Source organism: Nomascus leucogenys, chromosome 22a (assembly GCF_006542625.1).
Source record: "Nomascus leucogenys isolate Asia chromosome 22a, Asia_NLE_v1, whole genome shotgun sequence".
In the NCBI taxonomy this organism is placed as follows: Eukaryota; Metazoa; Chordata; class Mammalia; order Primates; family Hylobatidae; genus Nomascus; species Nomascus leucogenys.
This window is the reverse complement of record NC_044402.1, coordinates 108,460,561-108,480,723: the sequence shown is the minus strand read 5'-3', so window position 1 is coordinate 108,480,723 and position 20,163 is coordinate 108,460,561. Positions and strand designations below refer to the sequence as shown.

The following is a 20,163-nucleotide window of genomic DNA, read 5'->3' as shown; positions in this document are numbered from 1 at the left end:
ACGTTTAGAATAGGCAAATCCATCGTGACAGAAAGTACGTTAGTGGTTGCCAGGGCCTGGGGAGAGTGAAGAAATGAGGAGTGCCTGCTCATGGATAAAGAGTTTCTTTGGAGGCTAATGAAAGTGTTCTGGAATTAAACAGCAGTGATGGTTGTACAGTCTTGTGAATATTCTGAAAACCACTAAATTGTTTACTTTAAAAGAGTAAATTTTATGGTGTGTGAATTTTACCAATTAAAAATTTGTATGAAAAGATGTAAAAGGCATTGAATGTGTTAAGCCCTTGACTTGTATTCAAGCCAAAAAATTGAATGGCTTTTAAAGTTTGGTAAAACATAACGGAGCATGTAAGAGTTGAAATCATCCTTTTATACTTTTATTAGAACATGTACTTTTTTTTTTTCCTTTCATTTGTGAGACAGAGTCTTGCTCTGTCGCCCAGGCTGGAGTGCAGTGGCGTGATCTTGGCTCGCTGCACCCTCCGCCTCCCGGGTTCAAGCGATTCTCCTGCCTCAGCCTCCTGAGTAGCTGGGATTACAGGCATGTGCCACCACGCCCGGCTAATTTTTGTATTTTTAGTAGAGATGGGGTTTCACCATGTTGGCCAGGCTAGTCTTGAACTCCTGACCTGAAGTGATCCGCCCACCTTGGCCTCCTAAAGTGCTGGTATTACAGACGTGAGCTACCATGCCTGGCCACACTTGTACTTTTGATGATTGACCAGATTAGCAGCTAGGAAGAAACTGGCCTTTTGTGTGTTCAGCCCTAAATTCTAAATATGTTAAGCTTTGGTTAATCATTTAAATCAACAACTCACTCCTGAGAAGCTGTTGGACACTAGATAATGATTCTTTCAAGAGTTCATTAAATAATAATAATAATTGTGACAACTTTCAGAGTATCTCAAACTGCTGTGATTCTGTTCTTTTGTCGTTGTTTTCCTCTCTGGTTGTTTTATCCAGAAGAATTTAGGTCAACTTAAAAACCATGCTCACATCCTTCAGTCATTTTTCTGACTTCAAATTACTTTTCGAGGATTTTTTGTGTCTTTTAATTTAATAACTTAAGACTTTTGTGTTCTTTTTGTCCCCCCAGAGCTAGGAAAGTTTTTTATTTATTTATTTATTTATTTATTTGACAGTCTCGCTCTGTTGCCCAGGCTGTAGTGCAGTGGTGTGATCTTGGCTCACTGCAACCTCAGCCTCCTGAGTTCAAGCAATTCTCATGCCTCAGCCTCCCGTGTAGCTGGGATGACAAGCGTGTACCACCAGGCCCGTCTAATTTTTGCATTTTTAGTAGAGACAGGGTTTCACCATGTTGACCAGGCTGGTTTCGAACTTCTGATCTCAAGTGATCCGCCTGCCTCAGCCTCCCAAAGAGCTGGGATTACAGGCGTGAGCCTCTGCTCCCTGCCAGAAAGTTATTTTAAATTAAATGGGAGACATGATGTTAGAGCATTTAGTTGGAGAGGTCTAAGAAAAGACTAAGGTTTTCATTTCCATTTATATGTCAAGTTGAAACCTATTTGCACATACCAGCTCTCCCAACTCCTTCGGTCCTGCCTGACCTTTACTACATAGTCAAGCAGCAGTGGTCTGCTGGCTAGGGTGGAAAGGGGTATATTTTTACTTAAAATTGTTGTTCAAGGGGAAGAATTGGTTAAAACGCTTGTTATACATTTATCTATTTTCTGGAGTCTACCTGATCATAGTGCCTGAGGACACAGACTCTTATCATTTGAGAAGTATGTTTAAAGGCACTGAACATTCTTGTAAAGATGGTTCAAAATAGAATGGGTGGGCTCCAAAGTGAGTACTCTTTGAGGGAGCCTTTCAAACGTGAGTTTTGATATCTGACAAAGAGAAAGAATCAGAGTAATTCCATATTCATTTTAGGGTGTCAAAGTAATGTATCCATTTGGAATCATACAGCCTGCTTTTTAAGGCTTTCCTATACCCTGCTGTCTTTCTCTCCACCCCCTTTTCTTTTTTTCGTCCTTTAATAATCAAACCATACATGCCAAGCAGCTTACTTAAATCAGTGGCAGGGGTATTCTTGGTGGCCAGGCCATTAGCCCCTGGAGCCCCATAAGCAGCTTAATCAGTTTTCAGTGATCGAGGCAATCAACAGCTTATCAAACACCCTGTGGGCGGGGCAACTAGAGCTCAATGCATCCATTTACTTAACAGCTCACTCTAACCTGGTTCTTTGTGCCTGGATTTAAGAGCCCCAAACTTATCATATTTAGAGGAAGTTTAATTCGATTACTTTTTCTGCCTGAGGTGGGTTAAATTGGATTTAGCTTTTGATCTGTCTGCATCTTGGCTATCAGCACTGAAGGGCATCCCCGGCCTCATCTTTCCTTGGTTTCTAAGTAAATAACAAGCATGTTTTCTAGATCTGAATTTTTCTTGCAAATATGTAATGGAAAGGACACAAGGAGAAAAGAACAAAAAATACCATTGCTTTGTGAAAGGTCGTGTGGTGATATCAGGAAACCCTACCTAACTGACCCAACCACCAGCCTTATGGCGTCCTGGGCCTTTTTGGCCTCTTCTGGACTGCTTCATCGTCCTGCTTCTTGTCAGTTTCAGGCATTTTAGAGTAAATTATTTTCCCCTGTTTGATTTTTCTCCTCACTGCTAAAGGTTTCTGTAAAAGCAGACCTGTCTGTCATATCAAGTAACTATAGAAAAAGGGGCTTTTAATGTTCAGATTTTGCAGGGGAAAGGAAAATAAACTAAAGCAAGTGACTCAAGAGTTATAAATCAGAAAAAATAATACAGATATTCTTCTTAAATGCACAGATTCCTGTCTACACATTTCTCTTAATTTGATTTTTCGCATTAGCTCTTATTTAAAAAGCAAAACAGACATTTTCCTCTTCAAAAAGAAAAAAAAAGTAAGAATTTAATAAACATGGTGAAAGGAGATTTATAATTTAGAGATAATTTTAAAATAATATAGTACACAAAGCACTAATAATACTTAAAGATGCTGAAAGAATTCTGGTACCAAAAAAATTGCAATCTTATTGTCCTCTGTCTGGTTTTATGTTTATAAGTAACAATCCCTAAAATTTTAGCAGATAAACTCAATTCAACAATTTGGCTGAAGATGGCCGGGCACGGTGGCTCACGCCTGTAATCCCAGCACTTTGGGAGGCCGAGGCGGGCAGATCACGAGGTCAGGAGATCAAGACCATGGTGAAACCCCGTCTCTACTAAAAAATACAAAAAATTAGCCGGGCGTGGTGGTGGGCACCTGTAGTCCCAGCTACTCGGAGAGGCTGAGGCAGGAGAATGGCATGAACCCGGGAGGCGGAGCTTGCAGTGAGCCGAGATTGCGCCACTGCACTCCAGCCTGGGCGACAGAGCGAGACTCTGTTTCAAAAAAAAAAAAAAAAAAAAAAAAACACAATTTGGCTGAAGATTTCAAGCTACCTTACCACTGCTTTTGTTACATTCAAGAGTTTTCCCCCTTCTCATTAATTGAATTACTGTCCTTTTTGCATGCATTTTCCCTTACTATTGTACATTTAGATGTGAGGAAAGAAACAGCAAGGATTGACAATTGCTTTGCAAAGGAGATTCCCTCCAGTTGTTCTGAGAGCAATTGTCACCTGCTCACTGTGCACTGAGTACCAGTTATTGGCAAAATTAATGCTTAGAATGAGTCCCTAATTGTCTGTTTGCTTGACCAGTGATTGAATTGCTCACTGGTATGACTTGCACATCGAAAAAGTAGTAGTTGAATATAGTCATATGACTACAGTCAGTTGGTAGCGTTTAGCCATAACATGTAAAATGGAGCCAAGTAAACCTGGCCTAGTAGCAGGGCCAAGGAAGAAGCATAAGACACAGGCAGAGACTCTCCAGATCCTAGGAGCTCCAGGGAGCATGGCCTTCCTTTACTCATTTCTTGTGTTTAGAATTCCAGGTGAATTTATGTTCTGCAAACTAGATATTGTTAGAAAAACATATTCAATCCAAACTCTTTGAATATAACTTTAACAGAAGGTACTGCTCATTTTTTAAAAAATAAAATCTTACAAACTTTCTTTGAGGAGGTATGAATGCATGGTGGTTTTTGAAAATGACCAAGTACTTCCTTATAAAGGATGTAGCAGGCAACAACTCAGCGTGTGTGAATGCATGGACTAGTATTGGTGCATGTTTTGAATGGGGAAACTGAGGCACTGCTTTTTAAGAGCTTTCCTTGGTTAGCTACTTTGAGAAGGATAAATAGAATAGAATTTGTGTTTTGTTATTTTCAGTCTATCCAGCATTATCACAAATCCATGAGAAGGCTTTAAGACAGGAATGCAATAAAAATATATGCTCACCTGAGATGGCAAGACTTGTATCGTAACTCTCAATGCCTTAACTTTTGTCGTCAGCTATCTGCTTTCCCTGTTAAGTATGTGACAAACCATCTCCTTACTCACATCCCCTTGGCACTTTTAACACTGATGAAAAGGTTCCAGATTTTACCAGTAGAATACATTAGTACATATAAATAAATGGTCAAGAGTTCTTAGTTGTTCTTAAGGAGCAAATCAGAACGCTGGTTTAAAATGTCAGTCTTTGGACTGTGTAAATGATAGGAGAATTCTTCTAAAGTTCCTTCTACTTGCTGAAAGAAAAGGTCAGATTTTACTTCTAAATTTTGGCTACCTGTGCTCTTGTGACAAAACCTAAAATGTATATTAATGACTAACTCTTCTGGTATTACTCACCTTTGGGGGCATATGTAAGTTAAGCATTGAATGATTCTATTTGTGGCGATTCATGAGAAAGGATACTGGATGATCCCATGGGTGAGGTGGCTGGTTAGAGTAGGCCCTCCCCGCTACTCCCTCCACTGCCCACCACCTCACCCCCGCACACACACACCCGTCTTGTGAGACAATCTAAGGAGCTAATTTTCTCATTATTTTCCTTCCCTGGGCCCTAAATTTCCAAATGAGACCCTACCTTTAGGTGAAGGCAATTTAGATTCTAGTTTATAGGAAATGTATTACCCAAAAAAAATAAATTATTATTTTGGCAGAAATTCATTTGAAAACATGGCATGATATTGGGGGCGGGGAGACATTTCCACAGATAAGTTTTAATGAAAGAAAAAGGACAGGAAAGTCTGGAATTTGGAGTACTTACTAAAGAGTTGTGAAGTGGGAAGGATGCCAGGTGGGAGGACCCACAGCACTCAAGAGCTGTGAAAAGAGAGAGGAGTGACCAGATGTACACTACCTTTCTGGAATTGCCTAGCACTGCCTAAACTGTTTGTTTTATACTAAAGCAATACACACTTACACTAAGCAACTGATGTAACTTATGCAGTATAGAAATGTTCAGTGGATGGATGGATGGATGGATGGATGGATGGATGGATGGGTGGATGGGTGACAGGGTGTATATGTACATATGTTCATACATATGCTATGGTGAACTCACTGGTTCTCTCTCCCCTGAAAAGCAAAGCAAACTGATTAACATTAGCCGCTAAACAAAACAAAATTAGAAAAGCTGGTGATGAAATAACAATGCACAGAATTCTAAAACCAAATAAAAATCTCTGCTTATGTCAGAATAATGGTGGGTTGTTTAGTGTTGTAAACTTTCTGAACACTCCATATCCTGAACAATTAACTCTTCAGTTAACTTTTTTACTAGTCCAGCATACCCACAGAGCTTAGAAATTGTCATCCTTGTGACCCCAACATTTGTTGGAATTGGCCCCTAAAGAAATAATTCAAACAGTGGTCTTACCTCAGCTGTTTTCTAGCTAGTAAGATCACGAAAAGGCAATGTTTAAGGTATTTCAAGGCCACTTTTAAACAACATACTTTACTGAATTCTTCTTCAAGGAAGTGATGTGAGTTATTTTGCATGGCCCTGCCCCACCAAACAAACCCATTATCAGAGAACGTTTTTCTCTATGGACGCTCTTCACAGAGTCAGCAGACAAAGGCCGAGCCTAAGTGGGCACCCAGCACAGCTGCCCTTTCACCAAAGAAGTAACAGGTGATGACCTTTATTCACACAGGGGTTAACATCTTTGAATCCACAGCTCATAGGAACACAGCGCCTCAGTGCCCACAACCGAGTCACCAGTCCCAAGCCTCAGGAGCCCAAGGAACTTGTATTCATAGCTTCTCAGCAGCCCTGATCCCTTCACCATTGTCCACCCAGGCATTAGCGGCCAGGATAACTAATTAGGAGCATTCGGATTTAACAAGCAGAAAAACAAAGCGTGACAGCTCGCCTGTGTTGTTCCATGGCCAGTGCCTGTGTCCGCTGCAGCCGGCACTGCCTTCAGAAACCCCTGAACATAATCTGGGGTGAGACGGGAATGAGGCCTCCATTAAAACATCACTAAATCTCTGTTAGCTATTTTAGCCACAGCTCTTCCAACCAATTAATGAGCTAGGAAAGAGGACCATGAGCTATTTGGGGAACAAATTATGCCTTTTAAACAAGTGGGTTTTCAAAAAATGAATGCACAGGCTAAGATCTTTCTGGGGCGGAGGAAGGGATTGAGTGTTATTCTTTGAAGTTTTGATAGGCAGGCAGCGGAGCAAATGGAAAAGTGCTGTTTCTCAAGAGAGCAGGTGTACCTTGAGTGGGTGCTGAACAGTTCATGCCTCATGCTCGGTCTCCCAGTGTGTTTCACATCGTACGGGGAGGGGAACAGGAAGAGTGACAACTGCTGCTAGGTGCCAGGACTGGAGCTGGGTCTTCTGACTCCTCACTTTCAGTCTTGATGTCTTTACTACCTGCTGAGCATAACTACTAGTTTTCTGATGTTTTGATGATGGGGCCAGTTAGCTGAGTGGGTTAAAGCAGGTGATTAGCAAGGTGCTGGTGCAGATTGTCCTTTATGCAAGCTGACTTTTCTGTTCTGCAGACCCAGGCGCCACAACCAAATCTAACCTGATCTACAGGTGATTGAAGGAACGGGGGAGCTCGGCACGGGCTGCGGCAGCAAATGTGCGGCGCTAAGGACAAAGTCACTGCCTTTTGTGGAAGCCAGATCAGAAAGATGACTGTGTGCTGTAGTTGGTTGCCCAGGTGAGAAGGAGCTCAGTTGAGATAAGGATTCCAGGAGCCAACTCGAGCCCCTCAGGTAGAGACAACACAATACCAGTTGAGGCTGCAGCTGTGGAGTTGGATGGTGTTTAGTCAGTGCTGAAATCACTTTCCTGGGAGTCCCTTGGCATGCAGTCATCTGAGTGCTGTTGTTGTTGTTGGGTTTTTGTTGTTTCCTATTTTAAAAGAGCAGTCATAATACTGACAAAGTGAGGGCCCGTTTTCAAAGAACATTTACTTAAAGATATAGAGTAAAGTTAGCGTCGGTCTTGCCAGTGGTAGAAACCTATGCCACCAACAGCCATCGTGAAAGGGCCCCAGGAGTCTTTCTGGTTCTTCGTTTCTATTCAGTTTCATTCAACAAGTGTGTATTGATTGAATGCTTTCTGTGTGCCAGTCATTGAGCTAGTCACAGAGGAGGCAAAGGTGATTAAGCCACAGTCCCTTCCCTCACTGAGCTCACAGTCTGATGAGAGAGGCAGATAGGCATTGTGGATGTCAGCGGAGTTGAACCTAGGGTACTTGGGGAATACATCTGACCAAGTGTGTGGCAGATTGTATTTTGCAAAGATAGGTGCAACAGTATCTTCCATCCCACATGTCTTTCTTACGCTGTGACTTTGATGCTCCTCCTATCCAATAGTGGGATCTGTGTTCCTTCTCCCCGAATTTGGGCAGGTCTGTGACTATGGAAGTGATGCCATGTGATTTCCAAAGCCAAGTCATAAAAGGTGATATAGCTCCAACCTGGTGCTTTCTGGAGATGCTCACGCATGGCAACCCAGTGGCCATGTTGTAAGGAAGTCCAGATTAGCCCTCATAGAACAACCACATGAACAGGCCTCATACGGTAGTTGTTCTAGCTGGCAGCAATCATCAGCCACCAGAGAGATGAGTGAAGACAGCTCCACATGATTCCAGCTGCTAGCCTTCAAGTCTTCTCACCTAGGCTAGAGATGAGGCTGCAGATATTATGGAGCAGAAACAAACCATCTCCACAGTGTCCTTCCTGGAGTCCTGACCGACTGACAAAATGTGTGAGCCAATAATAAAATGGTAGTTTTGCACCACTAGGTTTTTGTTTGTTGGTTTTTTTTCACCACTAGGTTTTGGGGTAATTTGTTTTGCAGTAATAGTAACCAGAACACCCAGTAACTTGGCCATCAGGGAAGGCTTCTAGAGGCTATGACTATAAGTTAAAATTTTGGCCCATAATCATGAGCCAGAGAGAGAGGACTAGGAAGAGAACTTTGAGGCCTTGGTAACCTTAAACCACTCTAATGATCTGATCTACAGTGTTTCTTCCATGGGGGAAGCTGAAGAAAATTTTCACTACCAACTGTGACATTTCTTAACACTGTCTGCATGCTTCAGGATTATTCTGATAAATTGTCTCAACAAAACATTCATAGAATGAGTAAAACGGTATCGCTTCACTTCCCTCAGAAATGAAAGATTCTGGGATGTGCCTTGAGGTGCAAGAACAAGGAATTGAGTTTTAAATCTTTCCATCCCACCTGTGCACCTGAAATGTGAGCCCAACTCTTGTCACCAAGCCCCTCGCTGAGTGCTTTCTCCCTATTCATTTATTCATTCAGCAAGTATTTTTTTTTTTTTTTTTTTGAGACGGAGTCTCGCTCTGTTGCCCAGGCTGGAGTGCAGTGGCGCGATCTCGGCTCACTGCAAGCTCCGCCTCCCGGGTTCACGCCATTCTCCTGCCTCAGCCTCTCCAAGTAGCTGGGACTACAGGCGCCCGCCACCACGCCTGGCTAATTTTTTGTATTTTTAGTAGAGACGGGGTTTCACCGTGGTCTTGATCTCCTGACCTCGTGATCCGCCTGCCTCGGCCTCCCAAAGTGCTGGGATTACAAGCGTGAGCCACCGCGCCCGGCCTCAGCAAGTATTTATTAAGCATGTACTGTGTATCAGGAGCCATGTTACCCCTGAAATTGAAAGGGCACATTTTCTCAGAAACGGACTAGATTCTTACTGATTATGGTCAAACTCCTGCAATCTGTCTGTGTGCCAGGAACTTGTAGTCAAAGCTGCTCATGATTCTGTTCCACTTGGTGATGTCCAGCAGGATTTCATCCCTTGATGCCTTGGACTAGCCATCCCACCACACCCACAGTTGGTCTTCAAGGGACTAGAGGGATAAGCAGAAGGCACTATATTCAGGTGTTTGAGGGCTGAGGAGGTTTCCAGCACTTCACCCAATTCAGAAATGTAACCAGGATGCATGACAACCTCAGAAGACAGCATTGCCACATGTGTCTTAGCGGACATCATTGTCTCCATGTGATAGTGGCCTGCAATTCCTTCCATATTTGGAACTTGCAGCTTTTCAACAATATTACACCCATCTTTGTGAGGAAACATTAGAAGGCTGATGGGGGCAGCTTTTCATATTGTTGTTTGGCTTTTATTTGAACTTCTGGCTAAAGCCTAGTGAACCATCAACACATTTACTCCTGGAATTTTATTTTATTTTATTTTATTTATTTTTTTGAGACAGGGTCTTACTCTGCTGGCCAGGCTGGAGTGCAGGGGCGTGATCATGGCTGGCTGCAGCTTTGACTTCCTGAGCCTGAGCAATCCTCCCATCTCAGCCTGCCAGGTAGCTGAAACCATAGGCATGCGCCACCATGCTACCGCTGATTTTTTAAATGTTTTGTAGAGGTGGGGGTCTCCCTATGTTGCTCAGGCTGGCCTTGAATTCCTGGACTCAAGCAATCCTCGCACCTCAGCCCCCTGCGTAGCTGGGACTACAGGCTTGCACCACCATGCCCAGCTAATTTTTGTGGGGTTTTTTGGTAGAGACGGGGTTTCGCCATGTTGCCTGGGCTGATCTCGAACTCCTGGGCTCAAGTGATTTGCCTGCCCCAACCTTCCAAAGTGCTGAGTTTACAGGCGTGAGCCAGCACGCCTGGTCCATTTCACGTTTTAAAGGAGGGAATTCTGGCTCTAGAATAGAGCTGTGTTGACTGGGATTCCTGCAGAGACCAGGCAAATGGCATCTGTCCCTGAAGCAGGCCCGAGGGGAGACAGGTTGTGCGGATGAACCAGAGAAAGCTTCCATATCTGAAGGGGGCAGCTGTTACTCAGTAGCCCCAGAGTTGTCTGCTCTTCCCGTTTTCCAAAGAAGCCGGAAATCTGTATTTTTATGTGAAATTTCTCAATATTTAAACACTCTGCATGCCAAACAAAACACAGCCACCAGTTTTGACCTCTGCTTTATAATAGAGAATGCCTGCTTTTGTTCCGTCAAACTAATGAATGCTGAATTACGAGAAGGAATTTAGAGGTTAGTGTTAGATTGTGCTCCTCAAAAGGCGGCAGACCCCATCCCAAACCCTTGAGATACTAATTGACAGACTTGCACAGGCTGACAGCTGGACTCTGAAAGTGGACACACACAAGGAAACAACCAAGCTATTCCAGGTCACTTTGCAAGGTCAGGGCAGCAATGCAAACATTAGGAAGGCTGAAGACAAAGGTCAGGTGGCAGCAAGGAAGCCCTACATTCCCTTAAGCTGCTGGTTGATAAATCATATTCTAAAGGTATCACTAGACTCCGTCACCCTGGCATTGCTTTGTGAGGTGGAAAATTAAATAGAAATCGAAATTAAGATGGCTGTCAGGAGCTTTTAGGAGGCCAGCACGCCGGTGTGAGGTGAACATGGAATGGAGTTTCTGCCTGGAGCAAAGGTCTCCTAAGGGATGATGATATCCAACATTGGGCATTGCAGAGGTGCTGGCTGCTGCAGCGGTCACACACTGGAGCTTTGGAGGCCGCCTGCCTATGTTCAAATGCCAGCTCACCCCAGAAATACTAGGTGACCTTGGGCAAGTCACCTCTCTTTGTGCCTTAAGCACTTCATCTCTGAAGTGAGAATAATAGTACCTGCTCCCGAAGGTTGTTGTGAGGCCTTAGAGTTAGTATGCATAAAGCACTTTGAACTTTGCCTGACACTTAAAGGCTTAGGAGATAGGTGCTTTACTAGGGGTAGAGTATTGCTATTAGTGTTGCTGTGAGGTGTGGACCTTGTATAAATGGCTCCTGGAAGCTTTCTTCAGCGTCATGAAGACACTGCATCTGTGGACACTAGACCACAACCATTGCCACAAAAGCAATGCTCGCTATGTCCCAGTTTTCCCCCTCATGTTCCAGAGGGGATTCTAGGCCATAGAAACCTGCTATAGCTGCAGCTATACAGTCACCATATGGAGCAGCACTTTGCTAGGGAATGCAGAAAAGCTTCATTTCCTCTTGCCTCCAGGATGATCCTAGACCAGACCTCCCCAGTGGCTCCATAGGGGAATTGCACCTGGAGAGCCCCCACCCTCTTGAGCCAAGGAACTCTCCCTAGGCCTGCACTTGAGTGAGTGGTACTACCTACCCTCTGAACCTTGCCAGTCTTTATTCTTGCTGAGAGAGGTCTTCAGGGCTTGCACCCGAAGGTGGATTTTGGCTTGCTGAAAAAGGGAAGCACCTTCAGCACTTGTTTCTTGCAAGAATTCATGACCTTTTGGTGGGCTATGCACAGACATCTTTTCAATTTTAACAAAAAGCAGTCTTTCTGTAAATTTTGTAGAATCCTGGAGTACACATTTTTGTGCTTAAAGAAAACCATGGAGTCCACGCTCTTTCTGCAGCTGCAGAGAGAAGCTTATCAGACTGAAATGTTGGCAGAAACAAAGAGACGCCATGTTCCTTCCCACCTGCAATTATAGTTTTACTAGCTTGTAAAGCACACATAGAATTTGCAGTACATTCTTCCCTTGCAGTAGGGGAGAGGCCCTGCTGTGAATGTAATTGGCTTTCTAGCTTCCTTTAACATTGAGGTGGAAGGGAACTGGACCGAAGGGCCTTTACTCTTAGAATTAACTGATGTTGAATTGTGTTCAAATTCCATGCATCTCCCTGAATGCATTTGTTCCATTAAGTCTTAGTCAGAAGTGGAGGCACAGCTTACCTCTGAAAATATTCCAGTCCCTATCATTTCTCATCACTTTGTAAAAGCTGAGTTTCTTTCTTTTTAAAAAATGGATTTTTAACTTAACCCTGGTAGGGATTATTTTCCATCCTGTTAACCTCTGTTAAAGATGTATGGCATCTTTAGATGACAATTTCATACAGTACAGCCCATTTGGGTCACTTTTTATTCTGGCTTTGGCCTTGCAACTATATCAGTTCCCAGGAAGAGGACCACAGGCATGTATTTGGATGGAAACTGTATTACTTTACTTCTCGAGTCCTCAGTGTCTTCGTTCATGAAGTAAGAGGATTGGATTAAACAATCTTTACAGCCTCTTCCAGCTCTAGGGCCCTCGTTCTGTGATTTTATAGAGCTCGAGAAGTGTTGAAATTGTGGAAGTCTTTCTGCGTGTATCTGCTTTCTGGGGGCTCCCAGCCAGTTTGCACGAAGTTTCCAGGCTTCTGGGTGCAGCAAGGAACCTGGAATGAGAGCCAGGTCGCTGAGTGTAGGCTCAGCACCTTCAGTTCTAACTGACAAATGGCTGGATTTCCATTTGCCAAAGGTCAACTATTTCAACTTTTTGTCAGGAAATAGCAGCTTTAAGCATTTTGACAAATATGAGCTGAAGGACAGCTTATTAAAACAAGTTAAATATACTGATTTTATATTTTCCTTAAAGACGAATTGTTGTCTTAATACCTTACAATTCAGTGGCAGTTAAAATAATGCCCAGTAAACAAAAGTTGGCCAATAAAAACACGCAGAAGATAATATGCCACCTAGCGGGTTTCCTCCTAAAACGGGCAGCACCAGTCAGGTTATCTGGTGAACTGTGAGTTGGCATTTGTGTTTGGGCTAACAACAGAGAGCCCGTTGCAGCTGAGGTTCGCAAGAGGTGGAACTATTTAAGAACTTGGGCTATAAGGGACATTAAGGGAATGGGACACCATAAGGGAAGCTTTAGAGCTGAACAACAAAGGAAATCGGGGAAAGAGACTGTGAAAGGATTCTTGGCTAGAGCAGAGGTCAAGGGCACAGAGAGAAAGTAGGCTAGGCAATCACGGGTAATAAAACTACTGATTTGAGTTTCACCTTTTTCTCTTTTCTCTGCCTACTGCCTGCTGGGACAGGGACTGATCATCTGGCAGACAGGCAGATATGCTGAAAGGGCCAGGATCCTCAGCCCATTTGCTCCATCCCTGACTTGGTATGGTGCAGTCTCACTGAAGGCAAGGGGCCTGCCTGGTTCACTGTCATTTTATAGCACTTAGCCAAGAGGAGAGAGGAAGGGATGGCCAGAAAACCCACGATCCAGGATGACAGCAACAGTTTATCCTTTATCAAGTCACAAAATACCTCTGCTGCTTAAAATCTTTCTTTGTAAAATGAGAAGGTTGTACTAAATAATTAGATTAAAAATAGCTCCCTTTTAGTATATGCTCAAAAAATGTTACTCACTTTTATTATTGAGTGCTTACGTTAGGCCAGACCCTGTCCTAAATCTACATGGATTATCTCATTTAATCCACACAATAGCCCTATATAATATACCTATAATAATAGGTGCTATTATTATCCACATTTCACCAAAGAGATTTACTGGCACAAAGTCATCCAGCTAAAGTGGAGGAGCTGGGATTCAAACCCAAGCTGTCCTGTTCTAGCACATGTCCTGTTTTGTTATGTTTTTTCAATTTTGCGTGAAATGTTTCAAACGTATTAAAAGAAAGAAGAATGAATGCTGCCAGCTGCACAATTGCTCCTGCAGTGGAAGGACTCCCTTCTTTAGAGAAATGGGCACACACTCTGAACCACTAAATTGGACTGTTATCTCCCAGCACTCACATTCTCTATTTCTAGAGGCAAACTGCTATCAAATCCACCTGGCAGCAAAGCCAACCCCACCCCACCACCCCAACCACCACCATTTCTGAAACTCTACCATGTCTTTCCACTGGTTGGAAGGCAGGAATAATAGGGCAAAGAGGGGGGAAAGAAAAGGGCAAATGCACCCATCATTAGCCCTGGAGTGCCAGCACCATGCATGGCAAAAAACCCAGTGCTTGGAAAGACTCTGTAGATATTGGGATTATATTGGTCAGGCCCAGCTTCCTGCCCAGTTTCCCCCAAATAGGCTGTAACTCCTAAAATTATTTATAGGTCAGTTTCAACTGGTGCCACGGTGGTCAAAATATTTTATTCTGTCTACACCAATGACCTGTAGTCATCAAAAACAGCAAGATGCTAGAACAAAGGAACTGGATAATCCACAGAATATATTGCAGTCCAAAAGGGAATGCAGCCTAATTAGATATGGATGTATGATGCTGCGAATTTGCTTTTTGCTTTTTTGATTATTTATTTTTAAGACCAGGACTCTGTCTGTCACCCAGGCTGGAATGCAATGCATGATCCCAGCTCACTGCAGCCTCGACTTCCCAGGCTCAAGCAATCCTCCCACCTCAGTCTCTCATGCAGCTGAAACTACAGGTGTGCGCCACCACACCCAGCTAATTTTTTTTATTTTTAGTAGAGACAAGGTCTCGCTGTGTTTTGCAGGCTGGTCTCCAATTCCTGAGCTCAAGTGATCCTCCCACCTTGGCCTCCCAAAGTGCTGGGATTACTGGTGTGAGCCACTGCACCTGGCCTTGCTTTTTGTTTTTGTTTTGTTTTTCAAAATTTTCAGGTTAGCACATTCTGTATCTGTAGCTATGACTGACCTGTGTCAGTGTGTGGTTTTGTATTTCTAGCTGGCCTGATTCCAAAAAGGACTTTTGAGGGAGAGCTTCTCTCTCTCTGTCTCTCTCTCTCTCTGTCATGCATATGTATGTGTATGTATTTATAACTGTGGCTAATTTTAATTCCTATCCCCTTCCATTGGTTTGAATTATTGACATATACACTTGTCAAAGATGAGTCTTTGCTACCCAGGATCCCGCATGTCTGGAGTTCTGCTAGCATCCATCCCCCAGTTTATGGTTAAAAAAACCCAGCTTCTAAAATTGCCATCAGCCTAAAGGTTCCCTTCAGCCATGCAAAAGATAGCAAAAATCTCTGATGCAGCTGACATTTTAGGTGTGTGTATAATTTAACAAATTGTTGACCACTCAGCTTTTAGTCAGTGGTCACAAAAGGAATTAGCAGCCCTCCCCTGCTCCCCCAGAACCCAAAGAAGGAAGGGTGTTCCTTGGCTTTGGCCCAGAGGCCTGCTGGCACGCAGTGTGAAACAGCAGCACAATGGTACATTTTGGCCACAAAAGGCTTTGGGGTGGCAGAAAGGGCCAAAATAGTTGTGGCATAAGTTGGCTGGGATATTAAGTAAATCTGAGTTTAATTTAACATAGAGATAACAACCCTTTTTTTGTTTTCCAACTGGCTGCTGCTTTCTCTGTCTCCATGAGACCAAAGACTGGAGCCAGGAGTTAGTTCATGAGGGTATTCAAGTCCTTTCAAAGTGAGACATGCAGTGGTCTTTACACAGGCTTTCACGTTTGTCTGGGCAAGATGGAGTAAGGATAAAAAGGCACATGGGTAGCTGGGGGAAGCTGAAAATGGATCTTGAGGCTTGAATTCCTTGTATGAGTTTGCTTAAGCCACATCGCCTGAGCTTAGAATAGCGAGGCAGGCAGTCTGTCTCCTTGGGATAAGGAAGGATTTGGAACTCGGCGACTGTGAGGTCTTGGCCCCTACTGTGTTTTCTGGTTTGTTTTGTTAACAGGAGCAAGTTATTCTAGTTTCTTGCTTCTGGGTTTTTCTTCAGCACACTTTAAGCAATGAGTCTCCACCCCACCGATGGCAATGGGGTGGATGGAATGGGATAATGAAAGGGGTGGCGAGAGAAGTTGTTTCAGCTGCTTAGGATGAGGGAGGCAATCTTCAGACCTTGGATTTAGCTTCTGAATCTGTCAAGGGTGGAGAGGGAAGGGTTCCACAGGATTGAAATCATCTCAGCATAGGAGAGAAGTTCAAGTCTTTCTGAGAAACTGATATGGCCAGCCATGCTAGTTAGGAAAACCAGCTTATTGTCTCAACTGCAATTTTATTACCCATGAAATGGTTAACAGTGGAGGAGAAGCTATAGTATTTTAAAATGCAATCTGTGAAAGGTAACCAATCAAAAATGATTATGATGCATTGGTATGGATGTGTGTGGTAAATGGTATGCTGTGTACATTTACTACAATAAGAAAAAGAATATCATCCCCTTTACAAAAATGATTATGAGCACCACAGGAAAGTACTGGCACTGCGTGACTTATGGAGTCTATTTTACAGCCTTTCCAGTATCTGTTCAGTGCTAGGTTCAATGTACTGTGATGCAGTGAATTTGAAAAAAAGTATAAGACAAGACACACATTCTAGGTGGGAGTGTGCTGAGAGTCCTCTGAACTGAGAGGAGAGGAATACAGTTAGGAGGAAATCACCAGCCCCTCATACCCAGGCTCTAGAAGGGCTCACCTTGAAGGGTGTCCTCAGTTTCGAGGCCAGGGAGCTCAAGAGGGTACCATTTTATGTTTCTTGCCAGGACTGTGTTATGCCTTCCCCAGATAAAATGTCACCTGAGTTACTTAATTCTCAGGCGTGCTTGCAAGAGCCTTTAAAAGTAATCCATAAGTGAAAGATTCAGCCTTGAAAGCAAGTCTTGATCTTATGCATCCTGGACCCCAATCCTAGGAGCAGTGCCTGGGCAAGAAAAAGTACCTCATAAATATGGGGTGAATGAATGAATCAGTAATAGGAAGAGGTAGTGAGGGTAAGAATGAACTAAAAGGGGGCTATCTGTTCATTCAAACTATGTTATTGCATAAGTGAGCATTTGTGAACTGAAAACCTCTTTGGTTTTTTTCTTTAGGACTGCTCGTTCCCGAGTTCAAGTAAACAATTGACTTTCAAGTAAATCTTTAAATAACCCTGGTCTATTGGTTAACTTCAGCATGGCCTCTGAAAAGCAGTTTAGCATAATAGTTGTGGGCAGAGAGTCTGGAGCCAGACAGCTTGAGTTTGTATCTTGCCAGCACCCCTTACCTGCTGTGTGACCTTAAGAAATTTATTTAAACTTATGCCTCAGTTTCCTTTTCTGCAAAATGAGGACAATTAAACTACCTGCCTCACAAGGTTGTGAGAGATTAAGTGAGTTACAAATATGTACAATGCTTAGAAGAGTTTGGCATATAGTGAATGCCTTATGAGGGCTGCAATTCAAAGTCCCTTAACAAGAGTCACTTGATTTACAACTGTAATGAGGCTTTATCACACCCCCATGACCACAGATTCTTTCTCTCAGTTTTTTATTCTGACCAGCAGTTAAAACTACCCCTGGATAGCAAGAACACCTTGAGTGATGTTAGAAACTATCTGAAATGTTACAAAGGGTATTTCCTACATGAACAATTTGACATTTATTTCACATCCACCACCACTACTAATCTTTTTTAGTTTAGGTGGCCTCAATTTTTCCATCTCTGACATGGATAATAATTTATTTCACATTACTGATAAGAAAACTAATAAAATATTTATTAAAATTTTATTGAAGTTTGTTAGCCAATAATAAAGTGTAATAAAAATGCTTTTTCAAATGGCCCAGCAAGAATTACTGATGCTGGCGTTTTAAAAAAATACAATGAAAATAGTAGTTGATTTGCTTTGGTAATCATATCCTCCAAAAGCAATACTATAAAGCTAAGTGACAATGGCCCAATGGAAGAAGCAAAAATAACAATATGTAGCCATCATGATATAGTCTGAAATTCAAACTCAGAGTTTGGTAGATGATGTTGCTAGCAACTGAGCCCTTAAATGATGGCCTTTTCTATTGTCAGGTCTTATATTCTTGCTTTTTTGTTTTTTTATTTTTTGAGAGCATCTCTCTCTGTCACCTAGGCTGGAGGGCAGTGGTACGATCTTGGCTCACTGCAACCTCTGCCATCCGGGTTCAAACAATTCTCGTGCCTCAGCCTCCTGAGTAGCTAGGACTACAGGTACACGCCACCACATCCAGCTAATTTCTGTATTTTTAGTAAAGATGGGGTTTCACCATGTTGGCCAGGCCGGTCTCGAACTCCTGAACTCAAATGATCCACCCGCCTCGGCCTTCCAAAGTGCTGGGATTACAGGCATGAGCCACCGTGCCCAGCTCTATTCTTTAGTAGTAAGTTACTAATATATATTATTCACAGTCATGTATTTAAGGAAACCATCTCCTTTCCATAATTTGAAAATTTCTGGTAACTCCGTTTTGTTTTATTAACATACATTCTCATTTGATGTTAACTACCTGTTTTCTAGGATGCCCTATAATTTATACTCCTGACATCACCTCGTGACAAGAATTATGAGCACTAAAGCCAATTTGCAATTTTTTAAAAAATGAATGAATAGGCAGGGCACGGTGGCTCACACCTGTAATCCCAGCACTTTGGGAGGCCGAGGTGGGCAGATTGCCTGAGCTTGGGAGTTCTAAACCAGCCTGGGCAAGATGGTGAAACCCTGTCTCTACAAAAAATACAAAAAATTAGCCAGGTGTGGTGGTAGGCCACTGTAATCCCAGCTACTCAGGAGGCTGAGACAGGAGAATCACTTGAACCCGGAGACAGAGGTTGCGGTGAGCCGAGATCGCGCTACTGCACTCAAGCCTGGGCGACAGAGCAAGACTCTGTCTCAAAAAAAATAAGAGGGAAAATGTGTGAATGTAGAAGGGCTGGGGGTGGCAGGAGTAAGGGAGGAAGGCAACTTGGCCCAGGAATGGCATTGGAAATGGGGAGAAAGGAGAGAGCTGACTGCCTCCAAGACATGTTATTTTTGCTGTGGCTTCTTGCTCCTTTCCACCCCCACCTCTTCCAGTCTGAGCTTTGAGCTTTGAGTACGCTTGAATTTTCACCACAGAACTTGGCTAGGCCTCCTAAGGGACTTTCTCTTTCCCATCTTTCCATAAATTATAGGTTTGCACATGAGAGCAGAACAGATGATTCCCATTATCTTTTGGGTTTGGTTAGGGCCGTGTGTGTGTGTGTGTGTGTGTGTGTGTGTGTGTGTGTGTGTGTGTGTTGAAAAAAACCTCCTGTCTGCTCTTAAATGTGTATTCTAGTTGAGGGAGGTGGAGCTTTGTTAACATAGTGGCCTATCTACCAAAGAAGTGGTCCTCTCCTCCTCACTAAGGTGGTTTTAACCTGATTTCCTTGACCAGGGTTGACTGCAATCAGTTTCCTTGGCCTTTCAATAGGAAGTCACGGCCCCACCATAGCAGGGCCTTGTCTGGGTTGTTCACCCGCATCCCCAGCATGTGCAACAGTGTCAAGCATACTGCAAGCTCCTTCTGAATGTATGGGGAGATTTTTCTCCCTATTTTGGTGACAAAGTGACATTTCTAGGACACTTTTTACTTTCATAAATGACCCATTCATATCACCATAAAGTAATTGGACAGATCCAAAAAAGTTGACTTACCCCAGAACATAGAGGCCATTTATAGGTAGAGTGTGGAACTCACTAAAAACTGGAGCCACTGCTAATACTAGTTAAGTTTAGGGTGCTCCACTCCTGGGTACTCATTTTGATTTCGTACCCAGACCAGTGCAAACACAATAACAGACAGGGAAAAAGAGTTTATTGCATTGCCCCTGAGTTTATTCTGCTCTTTTTGGTATCCTAAAGTACTGAAGCCTCTAAGAGAAATAGGTCCTAGGGAACAGGTACAATGTGGCCTACCAAGTCAGGGGAGTAGACTGTAATTCATGTCAGAGTCTGGAACATTTTATTGCTTATAGACATAATAGAAGTAGAGTGAAGGGGCTGGCGCGGTGGCTTACGCCTGTAATCCCAGCACTTTGGGAGGCCGAGGTGGGCAGATCACGAGGTCAGGAGTTCGAGACCAACCTGACCAACATGGTGAAACCCCGTCTCTACTAAAAATACAAAAATTGTCTGGTTTGGTGGCGGGCACCTGTAATCCCAGCTACTCCAGAGGCTGAGGCAGGAGAATCACTTGAACCCAGGAGGCAGAGGTTGCAGTGAGCTGAGATCGTGCCACTGCACTCCAGCCTGGGCGACAGAGTGAGATTCTGTCTCAAAAAAAAAGAAAAAAAGAACTAGAG

At 43.3% G+C, this 20,163-nt stretch overlaps 1 protein-coding gene across 1 annotated transcript in view; it reads left to right on the top strand.

Moving 5' to 3' along the window:
* PLEKHM3 (pleckstrin homology domain containing M3) overlaps positions 1-20,163 on the top strand; it is a 201,129-nt gene that overhangs the window by 118,611 nt on the left and 62,355 nt on the right. The window lies entirely within an intron of this gene.